Below are 9,522 nucleotides of genomic sequence, written 5' to 3'. Positions count from 1 at the left end.
ATTGGTGGTTCTCAGAGGTGAGTGTCCCTAGAGCTGTGTGGAGGAGCCTGCCTCTAAAATTGGACCATGTGGGCTTTCACTGATTCTTAATTTACTAATTTTAGAAAACTAAAATTTGGTATCATTCAATCATTATATTATTCTTGCTACAAGTTTTTATTTTTATTGTTTAAAAATCTATTCTTCCTTTGCTCATGTGGAATAAATAACAAAACAAACAAGAAAAAAACAAACCACTCCTCCAACCAGGTGCAGTCTGGTTTCTTTTTTTATTGAGGATGATACACTCTCATGTAGACATTTTTAACTATTCAAAGGGCCTGGGATGCAGTTTTGTGGTAGAAAGCTTGCTTGAAAGTGTAGAATCCTGGGTTCAATCCCTAGTACTAATTTTTTTTTGCTTATTAATTTGACATTCCATAATGATCACCTTTATTATATTTATATATTGGTTTACTTTGTATTTCTCTCCTTGAATGAGTTTTAGAAACTGTGCTCAAGTGATCTAATGCCTAGCATTTGTTAGGTCCCAGGGTCGATGGATGCTAGCACTATGCCCCTGCCCCCCAGTATGATTTGATTTACTTTTTGGATTAGCGGACTGTGTTTATTAGCAGACTGATTGTCCATTAGCAGACTATCAATTCCAACTTACCAAGCAGTGATATATCTTGACACTATGCATTCCTCCCCCCAAATGCAGGTTTTGGGATCTCTGTGGTACACACTGCATTGAACAAAAGGAAACTAGAGACTGGCATCAGCAGCTCCATGGCTCCATACCCTGATTTAGGATCCTTTTTCTCTGGGAGGATGGGAGGCTCTGACCTCCCCATAGCAGTCACTTGATTCTTACTGGCCAGCAGTTGATTTTGCTTTGTAATAGACACCTGCTTTAGAAGACATGGATTTCCTACTGTCCTTAGTCCACTGTTCATTGCCATGACCTACCCTACCCAGCCTCTGCTTTAGGAATGAACATTTGACCTAATTCTGGTCAAATAACCCAGAAGGGGCTTGTGCTAATGAGCTTACAGAAAGTGTCCTTCACTTCTAACAAGGGGCTCAAGTACAGGCTGCAATCCCTCCCTTGGAATTTTCCTGGTCAGTATGGACAGCTATCTTGTGATGAGGAGGATCCAGGCAAAGGGTATAACTAGCTTACTGGATCTGACCTGTGAGAAGACAAAAAATGTCATGCTGATATTGGAAACTGCTAAACTTACCTGTTCCTTAGTGTCAAGCAGTTGATGTAGGTTTCTGATTATGGCAGAAAGCATTTTTGCCTGACAGAGTGGGTGGTGTGTGAATAGATCTCTCTCCACAGCTTTATCCTAAGGATACTTTTCTCTGCACTGAGCTCCCAACAGGAGAGATAAAGAACTAATGAGCCTGGAGGTCAGGGGGATCTTCAAGCCCTGAGGGTTCCCTGCTTCACTGGAGTCAACTGTTTAAGAGTCCTGGAAGATGGGACTGTTGGGCTGATGGTTAAAAGAGAGCAGAGCCCATTGCAGAAGTGAAATGTGGAGGAGCCTCAGAGCGAGTCCCTTTTGGAGAAACCACAAAGTCTACTCTGCAGAGCTTATGCCTCCCATATGATGAACCATTAAGCCTATTTGTGGAGTCCCACTGGAGAGGGAAAAACCAGCACAGACAAGTTCTTCAGACCTCTCAGTTCAAAGATTGCCAGGAACCAGGGGCCAGATACTAAAATAGAATTCAGTTGAGAAGGCAGTGAAGCCTTAGACATCTCAGCCTGACCCTACAGTCACTAATGCACTGGGGGTAGAAGGGAAGGGTGTGTATTGGATAAATCTGGCAACCCAGGGAGCTTTGCTTTTTTAGCAAGCTTAGGAGAGGCAGAGGAAGGCAAAAAGCCTTGGAAGGTGGCAAGGGAGGCAGAAATCTGCCAAGGGCAAAGGTAAAGTGACAGAAAAACAGTTTCAAATTACAGCAGTGAATGAAGTAGGGTGTGCCAGAACTCAGGTAGGCCAACGGTATTGATGTGGACCCTACACAAGGAAAGCACAATTCATCCTTCAGAATCCAATGGATAGATATTATGGGGAAAGGCTTGGAGCTCAAAGCAGGGGAATGCGTTCTAGCAGTCTGTCACCCAGGGATAGGATGGGCCTGGAAGGGAGGTACTGATCTTGAATCTCATGTGAATGCCAGGAGAGGCATCCTGTGGAGACCGTTTTCAAGCATTGAACAGACCCAGGTGTCTGTGATTCCAGAGTTTAAAAATTCCTGGAAGAATCCAGATAAATGCTGCAAGAAATGCTTCTTGAATACACACTTTCCAAGCTCCTGGAATGCCAAGGAGAGAGAGATGCCTCATCTGGATTCTCTGTCTACCTGCCCATGGTTCCTTCATGCCTCACCAGACAGAGCAGCAGTGTAGGGAAGGTGGGTGGCAGGGATGGGCACAAAGATCAGCTCTGCATTTGGCAGTGGTGTGGCTTGGGACATTCCTTACCCTCTCTGTCTTAATTTCCTTATCTGTAAAATATGTCTGAAAGGTGCCCTTACTGGGTCAGAAGAACGGTGTCCAAAGCACATTTCTAGAGAAGATGGCAGGAAATGGGAGCTGATATTATTGGGAAACAAAACAACAAACCAATAAAACACCTGTCCACCCTACAGAAATTACTTAGGTTTTAGGAACTAAAAACTCTAATCAGGGGCACTATCAGGCCCCTGACATCATGGAGAACCAGGTTAAAGTATAGTTTTTTGGGTTAATGGAGTCATCCAGAGATTTATTGAGCATATTGTTTTATTTCATTATATACCAAACAGCATTGTGTTTGAGCAATAGGAAGAAGGGTTGACTCAGTAGATCCAACCCACTTGGCAATAAACTATCCTGTCCCTTGGACTTGGGGAAATTAGCAATGATGTTTATTATAATTGTGTTTACTCAACATGACTGTATTTCTGATACAAAATGTTGTTACTGCACATGCAACCCTATTCTTATTACTACTTTAATTTTACAGATGAGAGAGCAGGGTCACATGTACTAGGAATACTAGCTCAACACCACACAGAAAAGAAATGAGGAAACATTGAGTCTAGCTAAGCCTCTGGTGGGGCCCCCTTGATGCTCACTTGGGTTTACAGGTACTTCAGCCTAAAGCTGCTGAGGGGGCAATTCAGGATCATTGCATGTGAAACTGGAATCAATATCTTCGCTTCGCCTAGATTTGAGGAGGTGGAGGTAGATTTGATGAGGGCCCCCATCATCTCCAGAGGTGGTCCATGGGAACAAATGTCCCCGATTGTCAGGCTGCAATTCCCCCAGACTTGCCTAGAGCTTCTGTTTGTTACTATAAATGGATGCTTTGCAGACATCCCAGACACATGGGTAGACATAAATTGTGCACCAATGATAGCAACCCCCCAAATTCCAGATGCCTGGGATGGCTCTGGGGAGCTTGAGAAGTCAAGAAAAGATGAAATGTGGGTATATGCTAATCTTTGGTCATTGTGTGTCAGGAAGCTTCCATAAAATAGTAGGAAGATCTTGGGCATAACTCAAAGCAAGTGCCTGTCCCTGGAGACATTCCAGAGCTGATTTAGATGACCTTTTGACCTCTTTAGACCTTTCCCCCACCCCCTGCCACCTCACCCCTTGTCTCAGGGTTAGAATAAAACAGAGATCCTCAGACTTGCCTCCTAACCTCTCATGCCTTTCCTCACTACACCTGCCCCCCACCTGTCTTTGCCTTTTGCTGGAAGAAGAGGGATTCATGCTCTCATCTGTGTTTTCCATCACCATCTTCAGATGTCCTCTGGGACCTTTGGGTCATCCATTACAGTCTCTGTGTCCTATCTTCTGACTGTTCCCTCCACCTTTTCCCTGTGGTCTTCTACAGCCAAGATCAAAGCAAATTACAGTGCACAGCACCACCTTCCCCTGCAAACCACACTTGGCCTCTGCTTTCTTCATCATCAAGGCTTTTGGAAATGGCCTTCATTTTTCATTCACTTCTTCAACTGCTGTGACGTAGCTTCCACTTGCTTCTACATCCCTGCGCCTGACCATGGAGGCCTGGCAGCTCATCACCAGGTCCAGTGCTCATTCAGCTCCATCCCTGGGAATTGTTGGCACCTAAACCACCCCTTCCTACTAGAAAATCCCCCACGTGACATTATTCTTTAATAACCAGCTACATGTGTTAGTGCTTATGGTGTTCCTTCTTTTGGTGCGTTACTTGTGGAGTCCTCTTTCTTGGCCGTTTCCCAGGTGGTGATCTGTGGTTGGCATCCTCCTAATGATCCCCGCTCCCTGGTACCTCCCTTGTGTGCTCACTCGGATCACACCATACAGGGATGCTCTGTGTGAAGAGCACGGCAGAAGTGGCAGCATGTCAATCCTGATATTTGGTTATAAAACATATAACTTTTATCACTCTCAATCTCATGGCTCATTCTCTCAGGAGGTAGCCAGTTGTTATGTCATGGGGCCCTCTAGAAAGAGGCCCACACCATGAAGAATTGGGGCCTCCTGCCCACAGCAGCCAAGTGAGTGAGCTTAATGTCAGGTCCCCCAGCCCCTGTGGAGCCTTCAGATGAATGCAGCCTCTGCTGGCAGGTTGGCTGCAATCTCCTAAGAGAGACCCTGAGCCTGGACTACCCAGCTCAGCTGCTCCATCCAAACTCCTGACCATCACACCGTGAGGCAGTAAATGTTTGTTGTTTCAAGTTGCTAGGTTTTAGGGTAATCTGTTACTCAGCAACAGTTAACTAATACATCATTTGTAATCCTCTTTTATCTACTCTCCACTCTCTTTCCATGGCTTGGGCATTACAAAAATGAAGGTGATTCTCATTCAAGGTCTCAAGCCCCAGTCCCTTTCCTTCACACCAGAACTAAATTTATGCCTGTCTATTGGTCACCTCTATATCAAAGTCAGTGAATCCCAAAGCCAACATAGCCTCCCTGTTTAAATTCTTTTCCAGTTTCTGAACTTTTGCATCTTGGTGACTAGCCTTATTATAATCCTAGCCACTGAAGCCAGAAACATCAAAATCAGTTTTTTCAACTCCCTGTTCTCTTTCCCCAGTTCTGCCAATTCTACATATAATTTTGTCTCAGTCGCCTTCTCTTGGCTGCAGCTTCCTCTATTATATTTCTCAGGTGGATCACTGCCCCAGTCTCTTAGTGCATCTTTAGCCTCTAGTGTCACCCCTTTCCACTCAACCCTCCATCCTGCAGCCTTGGCTGGTGGGGAATGGCAGATCTTCACAAGTGATATCCCTCCTTAGTACTCCCACAGATCTCCACTCCCTAAAGTTGTAGTTCCTTGGTCCAGAGTCCCAGCCTTTCGTAAGCTGCACAGGCCACCTTTTAATTCTCTGCCCACTCCCATCCCTTCCAGACTGTCAGCTTTATCCTGCTTTTGCTCTTATTCTCTGTTATATCTTGTTCCTTCTTCCTTTTCTCACTGCCTTTAGACTCATTATTCAAAGTCCAAGTCTATTTTAGTCAGCTTTTTCCCTCCTGTGACTAAAAGACCTGGCAAGAACAATTTTGGTGGAGGAAAAGTTTATTTGGGGGTTTACAGTCCATAAACAGCTGGTTGCATTCCTCCGGGCTCAAGGTTAGACAGAACATCATGGCAGAGGGTTGGCAGAGGGAAGTGGTTCACATTGATGGTCAGAAAGCAGAGAGAGATTCCATTGCCAGATACAAAATATATACCCCAAAGGCATGCCCCCATACCCATCTCCTGTAGCCACACCCTACTCATTTTTTAGCCACCACCCAGTTAATCCCATCAGGGGATCAATTAACTGATTGGGCTAAGGCTTTCATAACCCAATCATTTCTCCTCTAAACCTTTTTGCATTGTCTCAGACACGGGCTTTTGGGGGATACCTCACATCCAAACCATAGCAAAGTTATTATCACCTCCCTGATGAGTTATTTGCCCTCCCCCCCCCCTTTTTTTTTTTTTTTGGTACCAGTGAATGAATCCAGGGGCACTTAACCACTCAGCCACATCCCAGCGTTTTTTTTTTCTTTTTTTTCAGATAGTGTCTCACTAAGTTACATAGGGTCCCACTAAGTTGTTGAGGCTGGCTTTGAACTCACTATTCTCTTGCCTCAGCCTCCCAAGCCACTGTTCCTTGCTTCACAATTACCTCTCCTCCAGCCCCCAGTTCCTAGCCTGTTTGTTGTATTTGAATTCCCTAAATTAGTGTTGGCATCTCCCTTAAACTGGCAGGATTGTTAGACTCAGGGATAGCAGAAGCTTGAATGAATAAAGACTTGTTGGAGGGGGTGTCTTTATTTATATTTTAGTTCTTTAGGATTAATCAAGTTAACATACAGGAAGTAGCCAAAGCCACATTCCCTCTAGTTAAATGGTGTAGCTGGTACATTCTCAGCTAACTCTAACTTTCACCTCTTCTTCTTTCTCTGAATTAAGTGCTTCCCATATTTCCTCCCATAGCAAGAGCAGTATGCACAGCAGTATGCAAGACTTGTGTTCCTAGAAAAAGAAGAAAGGCCATGTTATTGTAAAAGATCATCCTGACAATTGTACTATGATTTATTCTTTGGCTCATAGGACATTATAACTGCCTGGTGTCCACTGGGTGTTGGTCTGTTCATAGTGGGGTGGGAGGAGATGCCGATTCCAAAGTGTGCCTGGGAAGAGTTACCATCAGCCTGGGTCTGCTCCCCAGCAACTTAAATGAGGGATTTCCTTGCAATCATTTCCTACCTTGGTTTCAGCAGAGGGGATGGTGCAATTATTTTCCACCTATCTTATTTGGAGGTGAATTCTAACTGTTGCTAAAAGTCAGGGTGATTAGGACAGCCATATACCCTTTAGGCATTGGATTGTTTCTGTTTACAAAGAGGCAAATGGAGCCCTTTAGGTCCTTGTGAATCACAGAAGTTGGGGTCTTTGTCACCATGAGCTCCACTTCAATTAAGCCACCTTGAAAGAGAAGACTGACAGGGTAAAGGATTATCAGGCCAGGTGGGGGGTGGTCAGCAGGGTACAATCTCCTCACCAGACATCAATCAGACACCCCTGCCTGGTGAAGCTCAGTCTCCTGAGATGAGCTGTCGGGATGCAGATTTATTCCATGTAGCCACAGGAGATTTTAAACATTCCCTGGGCTTGACTCTGTGAGAGAAGGCAAATGTCTGGAAATTGTGACCTCAGTCATCCCTGGGGATGGAATGGGACTAAATACCTGCCCAGGTTTGTAGCATTTAAGAGGTTAAGTCCCCAGGGCTCCAGGAGTGGATTCCAATATGTAGAGGAAGCAATATTTTAGTGAAAGGCAACAACACACAATGGATGGGATCCCCCTCTGCTCTGTAGCTGTGAGGAAGGGGTTCCTTATTAACCAGATCCTCTAGAGGGGTCAGGGTCTGATCAGGATAAAGAAATCAGGGTCCTCCATGAGGGTCCTGTCTGGGTTCTCCTAGGAAGGCACATCATCCTGGAATGTAAGGCTGGTGTCAAAGTGGGAAGGGAAAGCTACCATTTCCCATTTGGTATCAGTGTTTTTAATGATAATGCCTCTGGACCGTCTTGATTTTTTTATTTAAATTTGTTCTCAAAAGATATATAAGAAGTTTCTATCAGGAAAAAAAAAAGAATCCTGCTAAGAAGTCAGCCAAAGTCATTTGTAACTTCCTAAAGTGTTAAAATCATATTTTATTCATTTGGTTCTGTTCCAAATTGCTCCATCTTGCCCAATTGTTAATTCATATAGAAAATATATATTTCTGACATAACTGAAAAAAGCAAAACACAGGAACTCTTAGATAAATGTGTCTACTTAGTGATAAGCATTTGACTCCTCCTCACCAAAATGGAATGTGAGAATTTAAAAGGCATTCATTCTGAGGAAACAGATAAGAGCAGGCAGGGGAATTCTAGTGGGGTAGAATGGAAGAATGGCAATCGATTGTCCTGAACATGGGTAAATTCCACCAACATGACTGTGTGGATTATTCATTTGAAATGTGAGGACTTCATTCATCCTGAGCTTACCCCTAAGGGGCCCCACCAATGCAGGACACATAGGATAATGTTTATGCCTTTAAAACAACACATGTAACACACAGCTTAGCAGCATGCTATGTTGCTAAGCTGTGACATTCTGCAGGTGGGTGTAATAAATGCATTTTCCAGCTAAACTTGCAATGGGTTTATCACAAAGTAACCTCTCAGTACCCAGAGAAATAAGAACCAAGGGACAGAGATCAAGAATGGGGCTTAAAGTGGGGGATAGTTGAAAGTCTGTACAGATGGCTCCTATCCAAGATAGTTCAGCTTAATTTTTTTTTCAACTTTACATGATGGTATGAAGCAACATATTCAGTAGAAATGGTCCTCCAGATTTTGAATTTTGCTCTTTTCCTGGGCTAGAACTGTGTGGTATGATCCTTTCTCAATACTGGGCAGTGGTAGTGAGGTGGAGCACCCACATGATCATGAGGGGATATAACCAACCTCTGCAGCATTCTATGTTGCTAAGCTGTGACATTCTACAGGTAAGTGTAATAAATGCATTTTCCAGCTAAGATATCTTAAACTTGCAATGGGTTTATCACAATGTAACCCTACCATAAACTGAAGAATGGAGGGAAACTTGATTGACTTTTTCCAAGCCCATGAAATTTGGGCACCCTTGTCCTTCCTCTCCTCCCAGCTCTTCTGCTGCCCCATTCAAGGGAGACCAAAGATTTATTCTGTAGATGAACCAAATGGTAATGTGGCGGGCTATGGAAGGCTGAGTGAAGCAGGAGACAGAAGATTAGAATTGAAGCTTTGTTCTGACCAGTGACTCTTCTGTTCCTGTCTCTAGAACAGCACTAGACAGCTGTCCTCAAGTAAGCAGATAGAACACTCTGGAGAAAGTCAATAGTCCCTCACAAAAAACAAAAATACTAGCTTTGAGGGAATGGAAAGTCTAATGAACCTCTGATGAATCAAATCCTTGTAATCTTCAACAACACATGTAACACAATCAGTTCTTCTGTACCTTCTCCTGAAACAGGACAGACCAGGGCCACAAGGGACTAAAGGAAAGGCTCTAACATAAAGAAAGATCTCAACACAATAGAAAAAAAAGGGGGGACCAAGAGAGGAAGCCCCACCAATGCAGGACACATGGGATAATGTTTACGCCTTTAAAACAAAGATGGATCACAGTGGAAAAACAACCAGAGCACAGGAACCTCAGAGTTAAAAACGAGCCACAAACAAAAACCAAAACGAAAAGAAAGCAAACAAAAACAATAGAATGGCTAGAAAGTAAAAATAAAGGGATTACAAAAGACAGAAAAATAGAAGATAAAGCAATAAATAAATTGGAGGATTGATTTCAAAGACCCATGCATTGACCTGGAACAGTCCCAGAAAGAAAGAACAAAGGAGAGGAAAGTGTTAAAGATACAACACAAGGAAGTGACTCAGAACTAAAGAAAAGGAGTTTCCAGAATAATCATAATTTAGAAAGATGGGAGATAGAGCATTGTTGGCA

The sequence above is a fragment of the Spermophilus citellus genome, assembly GCF_964194105.1.
Source record: "Spermophilus citellus genome assembly, chromosome: 15".
In the NCBI taxonomy this organism is placed as follows: domain Eukaryota; kingdom Metazoa; phylum Chordata; class Mammalia; order Rodentia; family Sciuridae; genus Spermophilus; species Spermophilus citellus.
The sequence above is the reverse complement of the archived record's forward strand: the minus strand, read 5'-3'. Positions refer to the sequence as shown.